We start from the raw sequence: 26,635 nt of genomic DNA, 5'->3' as shown, positions 1-26,635 counted from the left end.
GAAAACTTGCTTGAGTTGCGGTTACAGACAGAAAAGAAGAGAGGCGGACAAGAGTTCCTTCCACGCGAACCTCTAGCCCAATCTGGTTGAAGGCTCTAAACACGCGAGCCCATCGCGTCAACCGAAGAAAACAACTTGGAGAAAGAGCTCTGGATACATTCACACGAAGTTTGCTAGGCTCCGTGGAACTTGCGCGCAGGGAAGGGGTTCGTCGAGGGATCATTCGGCGACAGGGAGAGGCCAGAGGTTGATCAGACCACTGTAGCCTTCTTGAGATACATGCTAGGTCCAGTAGGCTCCGCAGCGCTTAGAGATCTTCACAAGACGTGAAGTTCTCCTCCTCCAGATGGTTGTGGAGTCCTCCAACTTGGGCGGAAACCGCTCAAGCCTCTTATACGGCTAGCAAGCCAATCGCTAGCCGCCACGTGGGAATAATTTAGAACTGGCCAATAGTGGGACACAAATTTGCATGCGAATGGTGGGAACTCCTTTGCACCGTGCATTTCTCTTTGCAACTAAGAAATGCACCCTGCAAAGAAAGCTCCTAGTGGTGGGAAATAATTTAGCAGTGCCGAAGCGCACACAAACAAAATCACACCCTTGGGTTGTGACAGTTATATGTCAGGTGATCTTTCCTTTAGGGCAGCCAGCGTGGTTCTGATTATTGCTTTCAGTATAAGCCTGTTTCTGCAGTCCTTGCATAAGCAATGTTCCCTGTCACTCCAGGTAAAGCCTTTTCAGTTAGCAGAACTGAGCCTTGCTTCTGACTTCATTTTTTCATCATCAGCCTAGGATGGAAAAATATTAGTTTGCATCTATAAAGATGAAATGGTTTTCAAACAATTATTTAAAAAAACACCATTCTAAACCATCAAGAAACCCCCTTGAAACTCTATGGCTGTTAATCTTTAATCAGAAAGATGTAATGATTTAATATGGACAAAGCCTATCAGTTCCTAGCAGTATTTCTTTTTCTCTTTCTTCTTGGCAAACAAGGCTTGTTATGATGACTCTAGAAAGTATATTTGCTCTGGTAAAGTAGAAATGATATACAGAAATAATTTTGATACCAGGAAATTAATAGAGCAAGGTAACCACATTCTTCCTGTGGAGATAATGGGAAATATGTGAAATGTCTTTTGGAAGGATGAAATAGTCACATGTGAGTTCATCTACTGTGCATTTGAGTGTCAAGGTTTTGAGGGGCATGTAAGGAAGACATCCTGTGAAGAGGTACAGACTCAAACAACTCTGAAGTCATTGGCATACTGAAATCCCTTTTCAAATTCTCTCAACTTCATGCTGGCACACACTAGGGGTGTGCGAAACGGGCCATATTCAATTTAGATTCAGATTCAGCCCAAATCAGGGACATTGATTCAATTCATTGATTTGGATCACTGTCCCTGATTCGATTTGGCCATAGACACAGCTTTACATGTTTCTTTTACATACCTCAAGGTACCAGGTGTGTCTCATGAACGCTGCAATGTTGGGGCAGATGGAGCAGCCCACAGGAGTGCAGGGGGGCTCCCCTGCATACTTGGTGGTGAACCCAGAAGTGAACCAGAAATACAACCAGAAAGAATGTAGCCATGTTGATCTAAGGACATAGGCAGACAAGGTTCTTTGGCTAATCCAATATCTTTTATTAGACGAACTGAAATAGTTTCTCAGCCTGATGAAGAGTGTTTGTACCCGAAAGCTTGCAAAGAAGAATTTTTACAACTATTTTAGTTGGTCTTATAAAAGATATTGGATTTATCCAAAGAACTTTGTCCATCTTCAGCAAAAGGAGGCCCGCCAACTCTGTGTCATAAATGCACAAATAGAGGTAATGTAGTTACCATAGAGCAGCACTGGGCATATGCCACTAAGCTCTCTGACTTGGATACTGATTGGCCTCTGTTCACCTCTGTGTTCAGGCTCCTTACCTGGCTTCAGTGTTTGTGGAGCAGACATACCGCACTATACCCTCAGTGTACCGGAGGTGGGGTAAGAGTATGATATGCCCACCTGACAGATTGCAGTGTGCTTAGAGATACCTAAGCTAGTTTAAACAGTCTTGCTTATATCCTGAGAGCAGTTCTATAGAGGCTAATTCACTCTGCTTTTTGACATACATGCTCCTTCTGAAAATGTTACCTATGCTGCCTAAAAATTCCCTTGTCTAAAGTATTTTTTGTCCACTTGACAGTTAATTTTCCCAAATCATGGAGCTGGATCCTCAGCTGGCATGCACTGAATTTAATGGAGCTATATTGGTTTACCCTCACTGAGTAGCTTGCCTATTATACTTTACTATTTGGAATAACATTAAGTATGGCAATCCACTTACGATGTTCCCAACTTAAAGACAGGGAGAAGGATTCTTGGATTCCTTCTTGAGACTCATCGAAATAGAACTGCAACATGTGTTTCTTATTTGTACAGGTGGCTTCCTTTTTAGCTCCAGTTGAATCATTTGATTGCAATTTTTATATTTGATCTCATGCACAACGTATGTGTAATTGAAATAAAAGAGGACCTGGCTTGCAGTGATTGGGGGGGGGGAGGGGGAGGAGCATATCTGTATATCTGAACTGACCAGGGCTCTCAGCTCAAGGTGAATGACGGGTTTTAAAAATATCTCCATTGATGGGAAAGGTTAAAGCAGTAAAACTGGACCTTTTTTTCTGTTAGCTGCAGCTAAAAACTGGAATTAAACTTTTAGTGAATATTACTAAAAGAGAAAGGGAGTATTCTGTGCCAAGATCTCAAATACAGTTTGCAGACAGACAAATAAATTCCTAAAATATGGCTGGATGATCTCTTTACTGCAGGACACAAGAAACATAATAATTTCTTGGAATTCTATCATATTTCTGAAGCTCTTGGTTTTTCATTCAGAAACATGAAAAATTAGGACCTTGCTCTCAGTGAGGACATCTACACGTGCATTTTACTCTGGAGTTGACTAATTAATTAGCTCTGCAGTAAAGTGTCACTGTCTACATGTGTGGCACTATTAGACTGCAGTAACATAATTAACTCTGCTGTAGGATAGTACTGCCTGACACAAGTACTATCCTATGGCAGAGTTATTTAGTGTGCTACAATGCATGTGTAGACAGTGACCAGGACTGGCTGGGGCACAAGGATGCTACAGTACAAGGGCTGCCTGCCCACTAGTCCCACACTGTAGCTCCCTTGTTCCCAAGCCAGCCCCTCTGCAGCACATTGAGCTGAGGCAGAGCAGCTCTGACCGCCCTGGGCTCCCTGCCAGCCGGGGCTGTGATGCCCCAACTTAATGTGCTGCAGTCCAAGGTACATGTATAAATGCTAAGCCTGGAGCAATAAACTCCAGGATGAACTGTGCAGGAGTTTATTCATTCACACTAATCGCACATGTAGACGTGCCCTGTGTTAAACTGCTGCAAACTCCCTTTACGACACTGGGCAAGTCATTCAATCTTTTTGTTCTTCCCTTTCCCATGTCTGTGAAATACAGTTCTCCCTTTCTCCCACCCTTGTTCTGATTTTCCTGTTTACCTTGCAAGTCCTGAAAGGCAGGGACAGCTTTTACCTATGAATAGGTCTGACACCTTGCCCAGTGGGAACCACAACGTATTGGTTCTCCAGATAGGACAGCAATATTAAAAACAGATGACGGTGTGTGATCTGTCTGGAGAGCTTGGATGGGACAGGTGTGCTGGAGATTTCCCTCATCCTAGTACTGTCCCATAATGAATCAAGAAATTAAATAGCAGCATTATGGCCCCACACCAGAAGAGTTGGCAGGTTGGTAGGACAGTTTCACCCAGCACTAGCACTTCTCCCTGCTAGACGTATAATTAGACTTGTATAACTTCCCTCAATTGCAATTGCCTTCTCAAACCACACACTGATATTATTCCAACCAGGGAAATAGATATTTTGCCCCACTAGTTGTTGCGTGCAAATGGTGAATGAGTCATGAAATTGCTCCTATGGTTCAGAAAAATTGGGTACCTTTGTTCAATAGTCAGTGTGAGAACAGCTATAGAGGTCACGTCTTAAAATTGGTCAGGAAAATAATAACTCCTATTTATTTTATAACTCCCTCTTGCCAAAGTGTATATAGCTTAGGGTGGAACACCACCACGGTGAGCACAACTCAATTCTCAACAGGAATTGGATACTAGTGGCCTTAACTTCTATTTGTAACACTGGTGGTGCCGATTTCATTTCAGTTATGGTCTCTGTAGGTTTATGTTACCTGAATGATCGTCATCCAAATTATTTGTCCAGACACAGAGTAGCAGTGTAGGAAACACCCAAGAAATTTGTGCTGGAACTTCAAATACTTGCAGGGCTATTTTCATACTTGCAACTATTCTGTGTAGGTGTTTGGTAATTCTCAATGATTAGCTAACCATATGTTTTTCCTTCTTTTCTTTTTCTTTTTTAAATAAATGTTTCAACACGCATCTTGGTTGAATGTTCACTTGACTACAGTAATCCAGGGTCTCAGCCTATTCCTAGTGAAGTCAATGGCAACGTTCCCACTAATGTCACTGATTCAGCATGAAAGTTCAAGTAAAGAACAGGATTCTGATACCATGCTATAACAAAATGAAGCCTGAATAGCAAAAATAGGCCCTATAACAACTGGAGAGGAAGAGAATTAATTTCCCAATGAAATATTGTATTTCCAAAAGCTGAACAAAGACAGATGATCTGGTAGTGGGCAGAAGATATAGATAAAACTCAAATTGAAATGAATAAATCAAGGGGGGTAAAATATTGTCAAAATTTATTTTTGTAATTTTTTTGGCCAAAAATTGAATTTCATTTTTTTAAAGACATTAACAATTTAAAGACAATGTTTATGAACATTCATCCCATGTCATGAATGTCCATCAATATAGAAAAAATATTTGAAAGTAAAATGATACCTAATTTTGACCAAAAATGGGATGAGATTTTCATGACTATTTTCACAAAGATGGCCTTCTGCTTCTTTGACAAATTCTTATCAATTCATCTGTTTAGGTATTATGAGACTGGGCCTGGGATGCCAGCATGAACTGAGTATGAAGATACACAGTACATGAAGAAAATGCTGTGCAATTTGTTTTGATTCATTGACCTGTCCAGAAAATCTCAGTGCAATAAAGTATTGTTTAATTAAAACAAAATATTTTCTTATGATTGCAAGCATTTTTATGATTTTTAAAAATTATTTTTCAGGAAATAGAAGGAAAGCTTGAAAAGAGAAGTAATTTTGCATTGGGCAATCAAAACATTTCATTGAAAAAGTCTCCAAATAATAAAGTGCTTTAATTTTTCGGGGGGGGGGGCGCATTTTTATTTGGACAAACAATTCAGTTAAATTTCTATGAGCTTGTGAAATGTTCTGCTGGGGCTAAGTCTACATTTTCCTTTCAAAATGTTTTAGCTGAAACATTTCTTCTTGAAGGCCTATAACTGAAATTACACATATAGCAGCTTTTCCAAGAGTTTGAAGGAAGCCAACACATATCCAGTGACATGATAGTTAGGAAAAATGATAGGAATGACAATGATAGTTCCTGATGGAGCATGTTAGAGCACATCAAAACAGACTCACAGCTGCAGGGAACACCTCAGAACTGCATCTCCTTCTAGGATTTGTCAAATTCTTGTGCTAAGTTCATCCCAGCTTTGGCCACTACTATTGAACCACATAGATAACTGACTCATGAGGGAATGACATGAGCCTGGGAAAAGAGAGAAGTGGCAACATTTTATGAGATAGGAAATGACTCCCCAGTGCCAGCTAGCTAGGGCCTTTCACATTGTAATGCGAGTTGATGTTAGTCCAGTAGAGTTAGGAGCTACGTTGTGTCAGGATCAAAGGGAAGCCACCTACAAGCTTATATGTATGCAAACAGAGTGTTTTCAAATGCAGAGTACCGCTCTTTCTAGGGTGATTTCAACATGGATGATTCTGCTTTGAGCAAGGGATTGGACTACATAATCTCCTGAGGTTGCTTTTGCTTTTTCTTCTATGATTCTGTTCCCAAAGACCAAAAACCATGGGGTCAACAATACATAAAATAGAGGTATCAAGCCAGATCTGCCATTCTTAGGCCAGGAGATCATGTTCCGTTGCAACAAGAATGGTGGAAGAAACTGTCTTTAGCCTTTGAACATAATTCATGTTGTTTGCTGGGAAGACACAGGAGTCATATAGAAAGGAGTAGGCAGTTCTGCAAGTACTGAATTCTTCCTTGGTAAAGAAGTGTTTTGCACTAAAAGGAGAATTTTCCATATACCAAGCATGGCAAAGTGGTTTGGAATGCTGTGTAGGGAGTACCCAAATGCAAACTACAGGAAATGCAAACAACCAACCCAAATGAGAAATTCCTCCAAATATATACAAGGTTATGTGGAGAAGAATATGTGAAGACGAAGGTAATATAGAAGAATACAGAGTTAGATGCAGGCTGCTGCCAAGGAACAGGACAATCTCTTGGGTCTGAGATCTACAGGGGTAATTTTTACATACCTCAGCTAAGCATGTTATGCTAACAGATACAGAAACAAGATTAAAATTATTTTCACTTAATTTCTGATCAGAAAATCAACTCCACTTCACTGCTTCCTCAGTCCAGGAGATTAACTCTCCAGAGTGAAGTTTCTTTGAGAGTGAGCTGATCCCAAATTAACTATAATAAAAAACATACAGGCTGAAATTTTCAAAAGCATTCAGATTTGGCCCACACACTGCCACTGTTGTGGTCATTTAATTTATACAGGGCAGATTTAAGACGATGAAAAATTTGGAAAACTTACACATAATTTTTATTTATTTTTTTATTAAATGAAGGGGTTTATTCTGCCAAAAGGTGCTTAGTTTTATTCTTACTTATGTAAAGAGGAGGTTACAAACACAGAGGAAGATAAAGTACTAGTTCTGCAATTTAATTTAGGAAAATTCATGCAAATCAGTGAAGATAGTGTATTGACTGCACTGAAGCAGAGCTGATGGAATGAAATGGGGTTAAGCTTGTCTCATGGGTGGACGCAGGATTTTTTTTAAAGGGAAGTGTTGCATGCTATCCCTCAGACCACGAGGGGAGAGAAGTGAAGTGTGTTGGAACCTCTGGGTCAGAAGGGGACACTGGGGACCTGGGAAGGGAGCAGGTGTATACACTGGGGGGATCTGCCTATCACTACTACCACTGTCCCTGGCTGATCCAGGAGTAGGGGAGGCCCCCGAGCCCCTCTTGCTATGCTTTAGTCACATGGGATGCCAGGCTTGGCTGGAGAGAGTGGCAGTGGCATACATGTTCTTCTTTACAGTGCCTGCTCCCTGCCCCTCCCTCCAAGGTGTCTTCTAGTGGTATGGAACAGGTACCAAAAGGACAGCCTTTTAGTTGGCCACTACCTTTACTCAGCTAAACCTGCCACCCCATGCCACTGTTCCCTGCAGCCTGCAGCTGGAAAAAAAAAGCAGGAGCAGCTCTAGTGTTCTCCTTGTACCCAAATCAGACAGGAACAATGGTGGCCTGGGTTGCCAATCTAAGAATTTTTTTTACTGACAATCCACAACTTTTATATTGACAGCCAAACTTTTTATTGTCAGATGTTTTTACTGATATATGTTTTACATAATGTAAATCTAAACCCTCTGACATACCTTAGACAGCAGTTAGAAGGACCAGGTTCAAATTTAGGGGTTTAACACTCTTCATAATAAAAAAGTTTGGATGTCAGTAAAACATCAGTAAAACAGTTGCAGATTGTCAGTAAAAAAATGTTTTGAGTTGGCAACCATGTTTGACTGGAGCAATGGTTTTACATCAGGCTTCCCCCACTCCAGGGGTCCACTGCACACCCCACACTCTGATACTTCTGATCCCACCCTGTACCATGCCTCCACTATAGTCCACCCTCTAGCCTTACCCCCACCATCCTCATTCCCTCCATCTTGGTACAGACCCCCACCTGACACTTCTTCTCCCTCCCAGCCCTGCAGCTCCATCCTAGCTGCACCACCACACTCTCTGTCCTGCCCAGGGCTGTGCAGCCCTGTATACCTGCAACCCAGCAGTGTTATAGGCAGGTGATGGAATTGTTTTGTTTTGTTTTTTACAGAGGGCTTCGTTTTTAATAGACTTTACAAACAGGTGTTTTTAGCCTTTTTTAATGGACTGTCCATAAATTTATGGACAGTTGGCAACCCTGTAACAGCACCACTGCACTCCCTCTGCCCCAGCTATCTCTGTTGTCCTGAGAAGAAGACTGTTCAAAGCATTGGAACAGATTTGAAAAGAAACCTGGAACTGAAGATGGCTGTAGGACATAAGGTGAATGCTAATGAAACAGGTGAAGCAGAATGATTAGGTGAATGATTAAGTGAAGCAGAAAGTTTGTTGGGGCTGAAGGCTAGGAAGAAACAAATGTTGGCACAGATGAAATTTGTGCAGGGCCCTGGAAGAAAAGCGAAGTAGCTTGAGCTATAAGCAGAAAAGGAGAGGAGTCCATGGATGGGATTTTAGGAGTGGATGGGTGACATGGTTGGACAAGGTTAGTCTGCAGAAAAGAAGAGTGAGAGAAGATTTAATAGCAGCCTTTAACTACCCGAACGGCTGCTATCCAAAAAGGATGGAGGTAGACTGTTCTCAGTGGTGGCAGATGACAGAACAAGCAGCAATGGTCTCAAGTTGCAGCAAGGGAAATTTAGGTTGGATATTAGGAAAAGCTTTCTCACTAGGAGGGTGGTGAAGCACTGGAATGGATTGAGCATTCTAGGATTGCCCAGAGAGGTGGCAGCATCTTCATCCATGGGGGTTTTTAAGGCCCAGCTTGACAATGCCCTGGGTGGAATGATCTAATGGAGGATGATCCTGCTTTGAGCAGGGAGTTGAAGTAGATGACCTCCTGAGGTTCCTTCCAACCCTCATTTTCTATAAGATTACAAGTTTAACTGTGGTGTTTTGTGGGGGAGGGAGGGGAAAGGTGATGAGTAAGGAAACTAATAATGAGGATTTTGCACTAGACAAAGTAAGGTGACCTGCTATAAGGTGACTGGGACCTGGCTGTAGAGAATGCACAAGCCAAGATTGACACATATAGATGCCTCAGGTTTTGGTTGCTCACTTCAAAACCTCTTTAAGAGGACTGATTATTAGAGGCTGGTTGTTTAATGTTTTTTTGCAAGTTGTCTCCCCTGGAACCAACAGTCAGCTTTGAAACTGGCAGCTCTTGAGAGAGTTGGGGGTTTTCTTTCTGCCCATCTTCCTTCTCCAAAAAAATAGCAAATTCTCAGAGAATTAGGGATTTTGAGTCCTTGATGACCTTGCATGTTCTTCTGTTCTGAACCAGCTGAGATAGCCATTGGCCCACAGGCCTTAAATGGAACATCATTGTACAGCATCATTCACATTGCTGAGAGCAATAATCAGAAATGTAGAAATGAAAACTTCTGATCCTGCCAACTTTTTGACTGCATGCTTGAGCAGGAAAACAAGAAGGCATCGTGAGCTCTTCTACTGTCCTACACTGGCTCACTGCCTGGATAAAGCCTGTGCAGAGAGCCCTCACTGATAAGTTGTTTCACCTCCTCCTGATTTCATCCCAGCAGAGGAGGTAGTGGTTGGAGCCTCAGTGCTGACTTTCACTGAGCCCACTGGTCAGTACAAGTGAACAGACACAGAGGGAGAATGATGCCAGTTACAAGGCTAGTGCAAATTATTTTTCTTGTATCACAAGGCTAGATGGTAATAGATTCACAGTCTAGTGCAGTGGTGTCTAACTTCGCAACCCCACAGGCCAGATGGATGGTATGGAGTCAGTCTATGGGCTGAATCCAGCATGGGGTTGTCTGTGGGTGAGATTCAGCATGCTGACCTGGGTTTGCATGCTGGCCTGACCCTGTACACTAGATCCAGCCATATGCTGGTCTGACGCCACATACCTGTATCCAGCCTTAGAGTGGCCCTATGCACTGGCCTGACTGCACACTGATATGAAGGTTATCTGGTCCACAGGGCTTCTTATGGGTCTGGAAATTTGCCACCACTCCCCTGCTGATAAATTTAACAGGTAAGCCCTGTTAAGCCTCATGGGCCAGTTGACAAAGCTCTGCAGGCTGGATCTGGCTCACGGGCTGGAGATTGTGTACCACTGATCTAAGGGGTTGTGACCCTGAGAATTGCAACCTGCTTCCTGTCCTGCTCCTGGGACAGTGCAGCAGCATCCGCCAGCTGGAGGGGTTACCCTTGAGTAAAACTCCTGCTGAGATCAATGGTAGATTTTCAGGTGGAAACTGCACGATCTTCACATGAAAATAAATCTAATTAACTTTGTGTCCCTCCCCTGTAATGGCCAGCTTTGCTTAAGACTAAGCCACGTTTGGTAGGGACAGTAGAACAAACCAGAGTTAAACATAATAGGCTTAGGACTGACATATCTAAGGCTATGGATGTGAAATGTGAGATCGAGGTTCCTAGCAGTGATTTCCTGAGGTTACCCATTCAATTTCAATAGTGCTCTGGGCAGAGAAGGTAGCCAGGACACGTCAAATGCACACAGACTTAAAAAAATCCAGGATCAGATATATGCTTCTGTGTCCTGAGGATTGATGTACTTTATTCCCTGTAATTTAAAAAGGAGAAATGAAAACCCCAACCCTCTACACAATGAGAGTAAGCAGCCGGGCAGTTGTTTTATTTTCTTTAGAGTGGACTCTGTGCTGCAAGTGGCAGGAAGCCATGAACCACAAAAATAAAATCATTCTAACCCTAGTGCTAAGTAAGGAAAACAAAGATGGCTCAGCAATTAGCAGCATTATATATGTTAGTACTAAGTAACAACAGATGTTACTGCTCAAGCCCATTGCATTCCTTGCGAGCCTTTGGAAACCAAAGCCTCTTGACGTTGCTATACCTTACAGTTATCTCCAGTCTAGGAGGACGGTAAAGCCTGTTTGTTTGGTGAAATATGTGTGTTGGTAGAACTGGTTAGGCCTTACCTGTTCATACCCCATTGCATAGTTCTGCTGACTTAACAGGCTCACATATGCTGTAAAAGCCTGCTCTGTAAAGACATGCGCTGGCCGTGAGTCATTAGCAAGCATGCGAAGCTAATTGGCAAAATACTCATAAAAGATTTTGAAGGTGGGTTAATTACAATTCATTACACTGTAAACTGTCCCCAGGCTATTGTTAAAAAATGCAGGAGTTTCAAGGTCCAGTGTTTTATGATTCATTTTGCCATGTTGTGAAAAACAGACTCTATATCAAACTGCATTCATTATAGTTCAGACCACAAAATCTTTATTGGTTTTCCCAACATTCCATCCTTGTTATATGAATTCATATGGACTGCACATTTCCAACAATTGGCAAGAAGTCATGAAATAAAATTTATGATATTTTCTTACCTTATACTCAGTGCAGCCTTAAAAACTGCAAGATCTAATTACTTCCCCCTCCCAACTGTTTTAGTTGATTTTAGATAATAATATGGGGAATTAAACAAAAAAACCCTCTGAAAAAATCAAATGGATTCTGTCAGTGAATGTTTAAGAGAAATTCCACTCACAGAGAAAACTGATAATGGAAAGGTAACAAGAATTTCCACTTGTAATAATACAGGTAATATTTTGAAATGTAGAACTGAAAAATGTATACTGATTATTTATATTTCTGGTCAGGTGGTCTTGTCATTATGCAATGGACTGGGGTATTGATGTGTTTCATCCCTCTTCTTCCATAAACTCTTAGGTGACCTTGAAACCTTTTGGCATGTGGATACCTTTATACCCAGGATTACAGTTAGACAGGTGATTACGTGCTTGCAGGAGAGGAGCCTTTCTCTTGTGATAGGTCAGCCACCCATCTGTAAAGTGGGTGTAATAATATTACTTTTCACTGTCTTGCCTATTTAGATTGCAAGTATTCTGGGGCAGCAATGTCTACAATTCTTGTTTTTTCCTTATCAAAGTGCAACCAGATAAGCCAATGTTTCAATATTAAAGTAATGCTATTTAGAGAACAGATCAAGAGCTTGGTTCATCTTCACTGAAGATTATGGGAGTAAAGTGCAGCTCTATACACCAGTGGCAGTTATTGGGCTCCATGAAGGCAGATGGCTGTGCTTATGCCACCATTTGCCCATTAGGTTTATTGGCTTAGGAGTTGTATTGAAAACAACTTGGGACAGCAGTCATGCTTCCTTTGAAGCCCCAGTGCTTCTCTTCCTCACAGCAACTCTTTCACTTCTCCCCTGGACAGCTTGGCCAGTTTTTTTTTTCCCCTTTTGGTGGCTGGTCTACACTTTGGTAAGTTCCTGTCTTTGTAGTGGACTTTCTGTTACTGAAGACCCTTTGCATTGGACTACTCTGGCAGAAGTCATCCCATGTATATGGCAAATTATCAAAGAGCAAAGTTCATTATTGTTTATTGCATAACACTTCAGCAAAGCTCCTCATTGATATCAGGCCCCAAAAGGTTCTGAATTGGCTATTAGGACTTTTTCAAGTGGAACTGAGAGAGACTGATTCTGAATTTGGTCAAGTGTTTAGAGATGGTTGGATCTGGGATCTTGGATTTGGTATATTATAAATCAAGAGACCACCTACAAAGTTTAGATCTGATCTGGATTTGGATTATAATTTCAGGCATAGTTGGCAGACGTGGCTGGGAAAATATTTTTCCCTGTGAAAAAATGTATGAATTTAATTTTCAAGTGTGGGGGAGCAGGGAGAGGGTGGTGTTTGACTAGAAACACCTCAGCTCACCAAAACTCTTTTTTCCCCAAAACTTATATTTTCAAAGTATTCCATTTTAATTGAAAAACTATTTTCCTTCAAAACATATTTACAGGGAAAAATCTTCCCTAGTTATAGTATATGGATTTTAACTTTTGATTCAGGTCTCCCGTTAATGATAAACCTTACAAGATTTACACTGAGTTCAAATGACCATACTCCACTTTTGCAAAGCAATGTGCAAACACAGGACAACACCCCCCACTCCCGCAGCCCTTGTCAAGGATTTTACAATCTAGCTTCCAGACTTTTCCTAGCCTCACAAGGTTTCAAAATGGTCTGGCATTTGAAGTTTAGACCTTCATCAAACCTGTATGTACTTGTACTTATTTAGATGCCTAATATATTCAAATATACTGGCCATTCTTTTTCTAAAAATTCTAGCATTTTTTGTTGCCATTTAGGTTGGAAAGACACGCAAGAACAATTTCTTCATCGTCTTTTATCTATGTCAGTGCCCTTCCCGCCTGGAACTAAGAAGAGGCAACAATGAAAATAATGACAAAGACATTTTGACCAAACTTTTCAGAACCTGCAAAAATATTTGGTTGCAGAAACTGGAAGAGATTTGTGAATGGCAGGTGGCAGTATTTATTCCAAAATATTTTCTTTCCCATAGCTGTTATTACAGAAAAGAATGCTGGGTTTTAAAATAAAAATATTCATCACCTTTCTTTGGGATCATGATTCTGTAAAGTACACACACAGATGAAGAATGCTGCCAGGGTTTTGTTGGTATAATATATGCAACTCCAATGTTTCTAAGGCACAGTTAAGAACATCATCTAAAAATTGGGAGCTTTGCCATTGACTTGAAAGGAGCCAGGATTTCACCCGTGGTGCTTCTTGGAATGTCATCTTTGATTTGTAAATCAGCTTGAAACGTTTGTAATATAATGCTCTCTGAGGAGAGTCCTAATGCTTCATCTTTTTGACTAGGCTGTAAATATCAGAGCAGCTTTACTCAGAACGTTTGGTGCTCCTATGGTACTGACTGGAATTACTGCACAACATTAATCCAATTCTTTTCACTCTCAGAACTGGTTCTGGATAAAGCTGGTCAAAAATATAGGCAAATGTCTGTGGGATATTAAAAAAAATAAAGATATTTTGTCAAAATGTTGAATTGTTTTCAACTCGTTGATAAACCAACAAACAAAAAATGATTTTATAGAAAGAATTGCACATAAATGACTGCAGCTTTTTCTGCCCTCTCTCATTTAAAGCCCTTGGCTTCAAGTTAATTTTTTAAAACCTATTTTGTCTATCTCTAATTTTCTTGTTGCCACTAATACTTATGGGCCTTGAGACAAGTCACTTAAGGTCTCTCTGCCTCAGTTCCCCTTCTGCCAAATGGGGAAGGTCACACTTCATTTGCCTGTCTTGTCTATTGTAGTGACAAGCACCTCCAGGCAGGAACAATCTGTTACTATGCATCTGCACGTACCTAACACAGTTGGTCCCTAATCTCAGTTAACACATCTAGTTGCTACTCTGAAACAAAGAATAATTATCACAAAAGGCCCCATTTAAACCCACAAATCTAACATCAAATAGTTCTCAATCTCTTGTGCTGTTGGCATTTAGTCCTATTGTAGAAATGTTGTTAGAAGTACAGGGCCAAAGCCCTGTACTTGCTTGGGCAAAGCTCCCATTAAGAGTTGATCCCAAAGCAAGTACACCTTAGAGCCACAGAGAGTTTTGCCTGGGAATATGGGCTACAGAATTAGCCTCTCTATTGCTAACGAGAAGCAATGGAGGACAAACACTAGCTGATATTAGATTTGCAGCTGCAGCCAAAATGTTTATGATGCAGTTTAACTGGAAGGAGGAACCAAGGAAATGAGGGAGAGAGAAAAAAAATCAAGGAAATTGCCATCAAAGTCTTTAAAAGGCAAAAATTCATTTTACCTTTGTCAATGACTGTGGTTTGTGAGGATCAAGATCAAAGCAATGACCGTGGGCAGAGCTATGACAAATGCAGAGATCAGTCTGTTAAAACCTAACATTACCACTACAGTTAGACTGGTGTCTAGACTAGAAGTGGGTACTCATGCCAGGTTTGGCTACCACTGAAGCACAGTGCTTGCATCACAACTGGAGCAAAGCACAGAGCCTTCCAAATTGCAGAGGAGGGTGTGTGTTGGGGTGCGGGGGAATGGGAGAAACAGATTTTAGCACACAGGAATTAAAGAAGGGAAGTAAATGAGGAATACTGCTTAGGGAAAGATGGCTGAACGAATGCATCCCACCTCTGGGAATGCATTGTGATTCATGTATACAGACATCACAGATAACCTCGGGAAAGCAATGCCAAATTCTTATCAATACCAATGAACTGGCTTGATTCTCCTCCAAGCCTTTCATGTGGAAATGAGGCTGCAGTTGATGAGGCCAAGCCCATGTTTGAAATAGCTGAGCTGGGCTGAGTATCATCAGTGTGGTGAGCAGTTGGGTGGCTGCACAGGGAGGTATGCATACTGCAGAGATGCAAACTGGAGAATCACTGTTTCTTAACAGGAGGAAATTGTTCCTGGGTGCAGAGGGATTCTCCTGTCTTCTTTTGGTTGTTTGAATGTGGAGTTATCTCTGCAGAGTGGGCCAGAGTATGGCAGGGAGCTGGCTCTAGGTTCAAGTCCATGGTCTACCTAAGATTTCTTGGGTGAGTCATTTGACTAGTCAGGTTATGTCAATATGAGCCCCTGAGCTACCATGGGCCAGCTGTTGAAAAGTAAGTCCCACCCACTCCTGACAAGTCCACCACAAAAGGTGCAGACAAAAGAGACAACTTTAGTCCAATCTGGCCCCTGAAAGCACTCTACAGCTGTGATCAAACACAAGTACGTGGCTGTAGAGCGCTTTACAAGGGCCCAATCTTGCCACATTCTGAACCCTCCTTACAGGAGGAGTCAGATGAAAGTCCTCCAAAGCAGAGCACCTTCATTAACTGTGTCTGTGCATGCTGAGAGCAAGGCTGAGCTGAGACAGCCCTGCACTGCTCTTGTCACTGTCTTCGGAATGGGAGGGGGAGAAGGGAGAGGAGGGAATTCAGGGTCTGGGGGGTTTTCAGCCAACACAGGAGGGTGGGATGGGTGGATTGGAGCCCCTCCCTGAACTGGGGGGGGAAGGGGGGCTCCAATCCACTCACTCCACCCTCTAGTGCCAGCTGGGCAGCTCCCAGAATGAGCTCCCTCTGTTCCCTTTCCCCCTTCCCATTCTGCAAACAGCACCAGGACTGGGAGGGGCATTGCTAGGGGAGAGCAACTGAAGGCTCACAGCTGCTCTAAACAGCAGCTTGATTCCCCAGCTCCAGGACCCAAGAGCAGACATCTGTTGGGTCTGGGGCATCGTTGTAACTCATGGCACTTCCTGCGAAGCACCATGGAATAGTGCCATTATCACACTACTAAGTTGTTTCTTATAGATTTTCAAATATCACATTCTACCTTTCCGAACCTCCTATACTTAGATATCAGTCTCAGTTTGAAATCCCTCTATTGTCCAGCACACCTTCAGGGCTAACTAGGACAATATTTTATCGCCCTTATAGACAGACAAACACAAATTTAATTGAAAACACACATGTAGCAATTATCCTGAAATTTCTCAATTTTATTAGGTAACTAAAAGAGTATTATCTTGATCCTAAGTCCAAAAAGAAGCAAAGGCTGCAGCATGGCTAAACAATCTTGAAGCAAATGCTGCTCACAGAAGTCTTCACAATGCTGCTTCATTTCAGCTCAGCCCACTGCACTTCAGACTGGTGCTGGCAAGTCTTATATTCAGAAATGCTGTATTAGCACTCCAGCAAATAAGCAGAATTCATGGTAGTCCACAGAGTATTCCCAGCTCTGCTATTGATTCACCTGTATGACCGTGGGCAAATTTTTTTACCTCTTTGTGCCTTGATTTACCCATCAATAACACGAGGCAATAACCACCCAGCATGCGGTGATGCAAAAATTAATTACTCAATTAATATTTGGAAGGCAGCTCAAGATGCTTGGATAAAAGATGTCATGTGCTTATAACATATTAAAAGCATCTCCCAGCTCTCTGCGAAATTAAAATAAATCAGGGTCTTGTTAATCATTTAAAATAATGCTATCATTAATATTGTATATTTTAATACACCATTAAAAAAACCCCAACTAATGTAATAAGTGATGCCAGCTGAAGAAAGGGAAGGTTTTTCAAATTGAGGGCACTTGACACTCTTGGGGGTCTGATTTTTAATTGCTCTTTCATTTACATAGGAAAATGAAGACAAATTTTATACCCACTTTGCACTGGAATGACTGCACAAGGTACAGTATGACTGAGAAGACGGAGAACAAATGATTCCCCTTGCTGTGGAAAGTAGGACACAATGGATCAGGTCTAAAGCACAGTGAAGCAAGTTTAGATTGAATCTCAGACAAAAACTTTCTTAACTGTACCAGCAGTGAAAATTAGTTAACCATGTTAGTCCAAAGTCAGGAAGAAGACACGGTAGAGATGTGCTTTATAAACTAACTGAATTGGAAATGCTTAAGCTTTCTGATTAGCCTCATATACCTCTAATAAAGTTAACTCTTGTTCATGAAAGCATATGCATCTCTGATTCAGTTAGGGTGCTTGCAGATGTAACCCCCCCCTCCAAAAAACGGTACTTTACTTTAAACTTGGTGTGTTCCTGCTCTGAGCTCTGCACATCCCCAGAAGAGGTAGTTCATTACTTCAGCCTGGCTCACCTGACATCTGCAAATATTGGGCGCTTTATTGGGGATTTTTTGATACTTTTATTTAATAGCTAATTGCATCAGCTTTAGCTAGAAGTGCCAAAAAGCCATATATATATATATATATATATATATATATATATATATATATATGGCTTTTATATCTATCTATCTATCTATCTATCTATCTATCTATCTATCTATCTATCTATCTATCTATTACAGCTGTGCAAAGCTTTGGTAGCCGATTTGAGTCAGAGGGGATTTGGCCCCATTCAGTGACCGAATCTACAAATCTGAACTGAATCGGGAGACCAGTTGAAAGCTTTGAATCGATTCAAAGCATCTGAGTCGATTCGGAAAAAGATTCGAAAAAGATTCGTCGATTCAGTCATAGACTAAATAGGCAGCTGACACAGGTGCCTCCAGCTGGTAACTCTGTTGCGGTTGGGGGAGTGGAGAGGGAAAGGGCATGGGGGAGGGAGGGATTGGGGCTGGGGCTGGGACAAGCTGCCCAGCTGGGGCGTTGGGGCACATTACTCAGGAAGGAGGGTGTGGGGGTACGGGATGCAGGTGTGGCAGAGCTCAGAGCTGCAGCTCTGCCCTGCTGCTGCTTGCCCAGCTGGCACAGGGGTGTGGGCAGAATGCAGACATGGCTTGCTCCGGGCAGAAGGGGGCAAGCGGCAGCTGGACATAGCCTCCGCTCCCAATGCTGGCATGCCTGCATCGCACACCACCCTGCGCTGGCTGGCAAGCAGTGGCAGGGCAGAGCCCCTGCTCCCAGTGCTGGTATGGGCGTGGCAGTGCTGAGAGTGAGGGCTATGTCTGTCCCCTTCTGCCCAGAGTGAGCTGCGCCTGCATCATGCCCATCACTGCCCCATGCCAGCTGGGTAAGTGGCAGCAGAGCACAGCCCCCACTCTGAGTGCTGCTGCTCCCACACCAGTGCTCGGAGCGGGGACTCTGTACTGCTGTCACTTGCCAGCCAGCATGGGTGGGTGCGGGATGTGGGTGCGGCAGCACTGGGAGTGGGGGCTATGCCCTGCTGCTGCTTGCCCCTTTCTACCCAGAGCGAGCTGCACCCTCATCCTACCCCTCCCAACCACTCCAGCTGGGCAAGTGGTAGCAGGGCAGAGTTCCTGCTCCTACCACTGCCGTGCCTGCGTCCTGCGCCCCCTGCCCCCTCCCCAAGTAACATGCCCCCCCCACTCCTCTGCGCTGGCTGGGCAGCTTGTCCCAGCCCCAATCCCTCCCTCCCTCTACCACACCCCTTCCCTCCTCCCTCCCCCAACCCCAACAGATTTACAAGCTGGAGGCAGCTGTGCCAGCTGCCTGTTTAGTCTATGGCTGAATCTCCAAAGTGGCACCAAAGCAGCATCGAATCTTTCAGATATGATTTGGCCGAATTGAATCTGGACAGTGATTTGATTCTCCAAATCTAATCACTGTCCTCTGAATTGGCCAAATCTGAAGCGAACACTTGCTCTTCACACACTTTATATATATATGAATGAATGAATGAATGAATGAATGAAAGAGCTATGTTTTTTACATTCCCAAAGCATAGATTTTAAGAACAATGCCAAAAATCATGAGAGTTGAAATGAGCAAATTCCTTAGGGCCATGTAGATCTTAGGCAGTCTAGTTGCTCTCTGCATGCTTAGCTCCAGAACTGTGTGTCTTGTGGAGCAGCCATTCTGGCTGGCATAGAACATGGAATGGGGAATCACTCTGTAGTAGCCAGGGGTGGATCCAGAGGGTGTACAGTGGTGTAGAAGCACCCATGCCCCTTTCAGTTGATGACACCATGGAAGCAGCAGCCAGGGACATTTTTAAAGTTCCCAAATCAAGTAAGAATTCTCCTGCTACCCTTCCATGCTCAAAGGCACCCTCCCTTCCCTTCCCTTCCCTGCCCTGCCCGGCCCTTCCCTGCCCTGCCCTTCCCTCCCTTACCACTCCCCTGCCCACCACTGCCACTGTCTCTGCCTGCCCCAGAGGTGGGGATGGGGAGAGACACCAGAGCTACTGCAGCTGGGGTCCACAGGAACCGTGGCAGTAGCAGACAGGTTCCTCCTCCCTCCCTGGTCCCCCCAAGTGTGCCATGCTAGACAGGGAGCAGGCATGGGGGAAGGGAACCCACTGGCTACCACCACTACTGCTGTCTCTGGTTGAGCCTGACTCCAAGTACAGCCTGGCTGGAGTGGGACAGGAGCAGCTCTGGGGCCTCCCTTGGCAGGTCCTGGGTCAGATGGTGACAGCAAGGACAATGGCAGCAGCAGGGAGGGGAGCGGGGAGCATGGGAGGAAGAGGAATGGACCAGCCACTGATCAAACAGGAAAAGGTTGGTGGAGATTCTTACCTGACTAAGGGGCTTAAAAAAAACTTGCTGCTGCTCCCACAACACATTTTGCCCAACTGGGAGGGGGAGGGTGGAGAATGGGAGCTATACCACTGGCTGCTGCTCCCATACCCCACTTAAAATCCTGGATTCGCACCTGGTAATAGCCTTGTAACTTAGGTATTGATTTGTCAAAGGGACTATTGGAGAATGATGCTCAGATGATGCAGATCTCATGCCCTGACTCCTGTCCCAAGTCTTGCTAATTGATGGGCCAGATCCTTGAAGAGGGTTACAGTGGGAAGGAGAGGGAAATGATTTTGCAGGTGGGGTATTTGCCCCTCCTTACCTTCTCCCAGCAGGGGTCTGCTGACATTTTGATTCCCCTGCTTGCAGAGACTCTAGGGATGATATGCCAGGAACAATTACTACATACATGAGCAGGTGCTGCCTAGCTCAGAAAAGTTTTATTCCTCAGCTGCCTTTGACCTTTTATTTAAACCAAAGTGTACAGGGATCAAGCAAAGGAGAAGAAAACTACCTTCTACTGTTGATGAGAAAGGCAACAGAGTTGCCTAAATTAAATACCGAGCTGCCTGCCAGATGGTCTGAGTTCTTCTCCCTTCTATTATACAAAGTAATAGTTTCACAAAGTAGAGAGGAACAGAGAATCAAGAGCATTTTGGAAATGCATTGCAGAACTGATTCAAAAGAGAGTTTTACTTCCAGCTGGTAAAATGGAATTTCAGCTGGATGCCCACTGCAGAATTTTTTTTTCCCTCAAAGGTGAAAGAAAACATTTCTATGTAAGAGGGAATTTAGAAGCTGCAACACCATCAGAAATGGAACATAGTTCTTAGCTGCAGTTGTTTTTGCAGCTGGCTAGCTGTGCATCGCAACCTGGGAAAGCTTTACCAGTGGAACCAAACTGAAAATTCAAACATCCACAAACTGACCTATCTAACCCCTTATCCTGATCTGATTCTCATTTCCCCCCCTATTCTTCTCAGTGCTATTTATGATCATTCTTTATTTTGTCTTCACAGCTGCTGAAAGCTACACCATTTTGATTCTACATCCAGGAAGCCCTTATTCATATGAGTACAGGTACTGGTCTATGTTGCTTTCTTGTACATCCTTGTTTCTCTGTACCCATATCTTGTCTTTCATGGGATGTCTGCACTGCAGACAAAGGTATGAATGCAGCTTATGTAGAATGAGCTGAATGAACTAGTGTTCATTAGCTAGACCACTTGCTAATAGCAGCGTAGCTGCTGCAGCAGCATAGATACCCCTGAATACTTATGTAGGTTCTTGCCCATGTTTAGCTATCAGCTTTTTTCTGAACGCTTTGCTGCCACCACTATGCTATCAGTACCCCAGACAGCTAGTGGAGGTATATACCTGAACCTGCTATATACCAGACCTGCTAGTGGAGGTATATACCTGAACTCCTTTGACTGCAGTGTAGACATCCCCATCTTTGGAGTGGTGTGGGACAGTCTTTCTGGTCTGTGTGCGTGTATGGTGCCTAGCACAGTGAGGTTATGGTTTAAGATTATAGCTCATAGGTGCTACTTTAATAAACCCAATGAAGTCAACAATGCTATAAATGTGAATATGAATTAATTACATCAGGATGGGTGGAGCGGGCCCCAGTTTTGTTCCCCTCAGTGAGCCATTTAAAGGCCCCTTAGTGCTGACAACAGAAGCTCCTACACATATGAGATTTATAAAGTGTGTTTTGTTTGTCAGATCATTGTCTTGTTAGACCCTGCACAGACGGACAGGCAAAACAGAGCTTCCTTCCAGAGGTGTAACAAGCAGAGTTAGTGCCCTGGGCAAATCCTACAGGACAGCAGGAGCAGGGAGGTGGGTGTGGTTCCAAGAGCTAGGGGGCGTGCATGGGTTCTACATGTAGGGGTGATGGAGGAGGTGCAGCAGTCTTACCCATGCTGGGAACCAGTGCCGTACAAGGGGAGGGATGAGCAGGGCAACCGCCCCAGGCACTGAAGCCAATAGGTGCTGCCCAGCTGGGGTAGGGTGCTGGTTGGAACCATGACTGGCTTGTTTCGGGGGGTGCAGGGAGGGTGGTTCCCACCGCTGCATGCACTCTCGGGCAAGCGTGGGGGGGCGTGTGCCCCCTGGATCCGTGCATGGCATGAGGGCAGGTTGCCGCTGCAAGCTTTGCCCCTGGTGCTAAACTTCCTCACCACAGTACTGCTGGGAACTCCTAAACTGTCCCTGGCTGAGCTGCTGCTACTGTCTCGTGCTCTGCCTGCCCCAGCTGTTGTTCTTAAAGCAGCAGCAGCAGGAACTTTTTTCAAGTTCCCAGCATGGCTAAGCTGCAGGGCAGCTCTTGCTGTTGGGGCACAGACTCTGAGGGAGTGGGTGGGGGGAGATTTTGGTTCCCCTCCTAACTTGGCACCCAGGGAAGTGCCCATCTTGCCCATCCCTAGTTATACTAGTGTTTCCCTTTCAAGGTAACCACTTCTATGATCATAGGACAGACAAGCTATCAACTTATGGCAGGCTTTCATTATGGCACCCATTTTCACTTGCTCTCCTTTATCCTGAAAAATTCTCCCTTTGGGATGACACTTTTCATGATTTTATCTCAGCCTGGGGAGAACTGAGTGACCCATTTGTGGAGCTGTTGATTTGTGCTTCTGAGTGGGGAGGGCGCCCTGCCAATTTGGCTTTCCCATATGAAGCAAATTTTTCTGCCACTGCCAGGTTTTGAAACTCAAAGGGCAGCAGCCTTCATCATCATTGCTGAAGTTGCAATTTGTGGAGCAAGTTTCATTTACAAATGGCACCAGCTTAGCTATCGTAGCTTCTCAGCTCTATATTTACTTCTCCAGCACAACTATTAAAGCTTCAAAATCCTAAAATCAGAGGTATAACCCTGGGCACCAGCAACTGACAGGGCAGAAACAGTGGCTGGGACGCTGGTTCAGGTAATGGCATCAGGCTGGCAACTGCAACATCTGTTACTTTTTCTTTCTCTTCCTCCCTACCCCTCCAGTAGATTCCCAGTGATGCTTTGCTTGGCCTCTCCACCTTAGTTATTATGCTATTGCCTCTTCCCTTCCCACTACTACTTCCACTTTTCTTGGAAAACTACAGAGGAACTTAAGATTCAAAACCACCCATCACATGTAAAACACATGCTTCACAGGAGGTAGTGTTTCCTAGTAGTTGGAGCACTTGATTGCAACTCAGGAGACGTGGTTTCTATTCCCAGCTCTGCAGCTGTCTGCCAGCTGATCTTCAGCAAGTCACTATACAACTGTGCCTCACTTTACCCAGCTGTGAAATGGGGCTAGCAATACTGACACCCCCCCCCCTTTGTGAAGCATTTTTAACTCTACTGATGAAAAGCACTAGAGCACAGTGAAGTGCTTTCTTTATTATATGTAAAATTCAATGCTTCCAAATCAGGCCATGGGGAAGTTTTGATTCTCATAACAAAGCATGGAAAATTTCAGCAAAGCACAAAAATGCTGCCAAACTTTCCTTTCAGACCACAGTTAGTGTGGAGTGAGCATTCCTTTATCACCCAACTGATCAAATGTGGGGTCATGCTATTAAATAACCATTCAAAGTCCATGGGAGAAGCTCTGTTTTCAGAGGTTGATGCTGTACAGACAACTTAGAGCGTGGGATCTCAGTCACTTCAGAAGCAATCTTAGGTTCTAAGCAGGTATCACGCTGTGGTTGGAAGGCAGCTGTTTGAAGGTGAGTCCAAGTAAGATGGAGATAACACTAAGGAAAAAACCAGAACACTTTATATATATCTACCACCATGGCATCACCAACTACTAAGATGATCTCCTGTCTGCTAATTTAAACAGCTCTTAGTCTTGCAGCCCTTCAGAATTCCTACTCGATATGCAGCCGCAGCCACTCAGACACCTGGTTTTCTCTGAAGCACCTTAGAATATTCTAACCCATGCACTTGGGTGTAACTTGGCTGTTTCAGTCCATGCTGTTTGATTTCAGGCTGGATTCCCTCACTCATTAGGCTTTGGAAGGAGCCACATGGAGTCTTAAAAGGGTTCAGAACATGGTAGCACTTCCTACCCAGCGGCACTTGATAGGATATCACCTTAGTGCTTCATTCATTGCCCAGATCTTTGGGGATACATTTTTAAAAACCATTTAGACACTTAAAATTGCAGACAAACATCAGGAAGGACAGGCAAGTTTAAACATCCCAGTGGACACTGATCAGATTTTAAAATACCTACATACCTTTGCTAATCTAGTCTTTCAATCCATGGGTATCAACCTAGGCTGCTTAAAACAGTGCCTTTCCCTCAGAGAAATTTTTCATTCCATCCAGGAAGAGCACACACCAACTGCTGAAACTTCCTTAGCCTGACGAAGGGTTTTTGAACCCAAAAGCTTGCTTAATAACTTTTCTCCAACTATTTGGGTTGGTCTAATAAAAGATATCAAATTCACCCAAGGAACCTTGTCTGCCTTTCCCTCAGAGACAAACACTTCCCTCTGTATGAGCTAAATCCCACGGCCTAAGACTAGGACTGCAGAGTAGGCATGAATGACCTCAAATTATACTGCTTACATGCCAGAGTGCCAACCTTACCCTGACAGCCTTGCTTGCCTACAGCAACAAGTAGAAGCTAGAAGTAAGTGAGGCATAGGTACACTCACAATGACCGGCTGCCTTCAGGGAAGGTTGGTGAAAGCTGGACCACCTAGGAGACTTTATTCCATGTAAGGGCTGACTCAGAACCATCAAGTACAGCATTATAGAGATGGCTGATATCTATAAAAAAACAGGGCCAGAACCTCAACTGGTGCAAGTTATATGGCTCCACAGAAACCAAAGGAGCTATACCAATTAGACACACTGTAAACAGGCCAGTAATTTACACCAGTTATGCAGGCTTCTTTTTTGCATCAGGGCCTCATATGGTGTAATGAGTGTAGTCATTGGATGTAAATATAGCTATGCCAATTTGTATCAAGTCTGGCCCGATGGTGATGTTTTTATCCTGGGGTAATTTTTAATGTGCTACAGTCTTACTTTGGTACTAATAAGTGTACTGTACAGTTAGACCAGTGGACTATGGCTGAGTTTGCATTATGAGAACCTACCCATTTAAATATCTTAACAGCAGATGATTTGAATTGGTAATGTGGGGCAGCCAGCGAAAGAAAGAATTTTACTGTACAAAAAGGTTGAGTGTCTTGACATTTGATTTCATGCTGTATCAGAATGACAACTAAACTGCAAAACTCTGAGAAGGAGAGAAAGCAGCTGAATGAATCAATAGCCAGTGTCCCAGTGGTTACGGAGCTCGTGGGAAGTAGGAGACTCAGGTTCTTTTCCTTGCAGTGGCTTGATTGGAGCTTTTCATCAGAAATTCTATTCTGGCCACCAGACATCTTTATTTTTCAATAAAAATACCCAGACAGCTTTATTCCCAACTCCTGTGTTCCTTCACTGCATGGTTTTGTATGCTAGCCTGGGGAAAGTTCATGCGAAGTTGGAAAGGATGGTGTAGTTTTCCCAATACATGTCTGAGGTGACTGCACAACTCAGGTGTAGCAAAGCCATGAAGTGAGGCAGGTGATCCAGAATGAGTGCCAATAAAATCCTTACACCAAGCCAGAGCAACTTTCATTCTGTATTCTGCACACCACATATTTTACAAATATATTATAAACAATATAAACAATGTAAACAATATATCTTATCTTATCTTATCTTAGAGATATAAGTATCTGTCCTAACTGCAGTGGTAAATAAACCACTTACATCTGATTGCATAATTTGCCTAGAGGATGGATACATGATTACATATAATTACATATGATAAACAGAGAAAACTATTTTAGAAGGAAAAATTATCACAGTCTCAACCACATCAGACAGAAGCTCTGTTCTATTTATTTTATTAAACACAATATTTTGAAGATGGGTCCTCTCTGAAAATCTAATTTACTTTCTAAGTAAAACATTGTTGGTCTACTGACAGATGGTCTGTCTCTGATAGGACTTGTGAAGGCTGCACCTCTTCAGGTTCAATCCTACTACGTACAGAGGGCCCAGTGCTACCACTAAATTCAGTGGCAGCAGGAGTCTATGAGTACTACTGAATCTTAGCTCCTCATAGCAGAGTCCCTTGTTTGTACTCAGTCCTGTGTTCTTTTTGTTTGTTTTTTCTAATTGAGGTAGGAAATAATGACATAATTTTGATACTGTCATTAACTGCTCAGCCTAGACAAAGAACAAGCGAACAGATAAATGGGTTGGACCTAGGTTTACTGGCCTGTCCCCTGAGATTTATCCTAGGTAGCTCCACTCAGTGCTATAAAGATCTTGAGTTTGAGTTGCTACTTGTTTTTTCTTCATACCCCTCTGTGGATTGCGGTGATGTCATTCAGTCCAGTCTCTTGTGTAACACAGGCTGTTGGACTCCCCTGACACTAATTCCTGTTTGGACTAGAGAATATCTTGAAGAAAAAAAAAACAAATGAAAAGGTGAAAGAAAAAAAAAATCCCATCCTGATATAAATACTTTTAGGCTAGGTACAGCCTTTTAAAAAGCCCGAAGTGGAATCAGTCTAGTTACACAGTTTTCTGTAAGTAGCATAGTTTAGACCAGTAGTGAACAGAACACACTTCACCCTTTGGTGGGTGCATAAATCTTAGACCTGGTTCTGCCATTTTTAAACCAGTCTACATGTGCCAGACTTCTGGTATGGTATAGACGGGTTTTGTGTGCCAAACTTCTGTTCTGTTACAGGTTTAGACTGGTTT

General features: G+C 43.3%; 1 long non-coding RNA gene across 1 annotated transcript in view; it reads left to right on the top strand.

Moving 5' to 3' along the window:
• LOC109286488 (uncharacterized) overlaps positions 1-26,635 on the top strand; it is a 200,863-nt gene that overhangs the window by 84,513 nt on the left and 89,715 nt on the right. The window contains exon 2 of the long non-coding RNA XR_009458911.1: positions 20,886-20,946. This is a non-coding gene — a long non-coding RNA (uncharacterized LOC109286488). The remainder of the gene's footprint in view (positions 1-20,885; positions 20,947-26,635) is intronic.

The sequence above is a fragment of the Alligator mississippiensis genome, chromosome 1 (genome assembly GCF_030867095.1).
Source record: "Alligator mississippiensis isolate rAllMis1 chromosome 1, rAllMis1, whole genome shotgun sequence".
NCBI lineage: Eukaryota > Metazoa > Chordata > Crocodylia > Alligatoridae > Alligator > Alligator mississippiensis.
The sequence above is the reverse complement of the archived record's forward strand: the minus strand, read 5'-3'. Positions and strand labels throughout refer to the sequence as shown.